Source organism: Bison bison, unplaced genomic scaffold, assembly GCF_000754665.1.
Source record: "Bison bison bison isolate TAMUID 2011002044 unplaced genomic scaffold, Bison_UMD1.0 scf7180017835984, whole genome shotgun sequence".
Lineage (NCBI taxonomy): Eukaryota > Metazoa > Chordata > Mammalia > Artiodactyla > Bovidae > Bison > Bison bison.
In genome coordinates, this window is record NW_011473206.1 from 35,919 (window position 1) to 36,404 (window position 486).

Here is a 486-nt window from a genome sequence, read left to right on the forward strand (position 1 = left end):
CATCCTTGGCTAGGCATGTTACAGGAAGGCAGGGGAAGGCTGGGTGGAAGGGACATGCCAGGAATAATGACAGGCATCTTCAGCTGGGCAGCTGATACCAAGCCAGCCGGGCCCCCAGCTGGGATCCCTCCCAAGCATGAGGTCATATGGGGGGTACACAGCAGCCGCAGGGCGCGCTTACCTGCAGGGTGCCCATGGTCTCGTCGGGACAAGCACACAGTGCGCCAGGCTCCTGACCCTGGGCTGCACGGATAAGGCAGAGGCCCAGTTACATCTTCGGCAAACAGGGCGCACCCCTCTGAAGCCCAAGCTTTCCCAAGCCCCCATGGGAGCCTAGGGTCCCGGAAACGGCCCCTCCACGTAATTCTTCCATTGGCTGGTCAAGAGGAGGAAGTTTGACCCTCCTTCTTCGGAGCACCCAACGTAATTGGACAGTCCAGAGAGGCAGACCGGGTGCTGGAAGACCTGGAGAACTCTGGCTCTGAG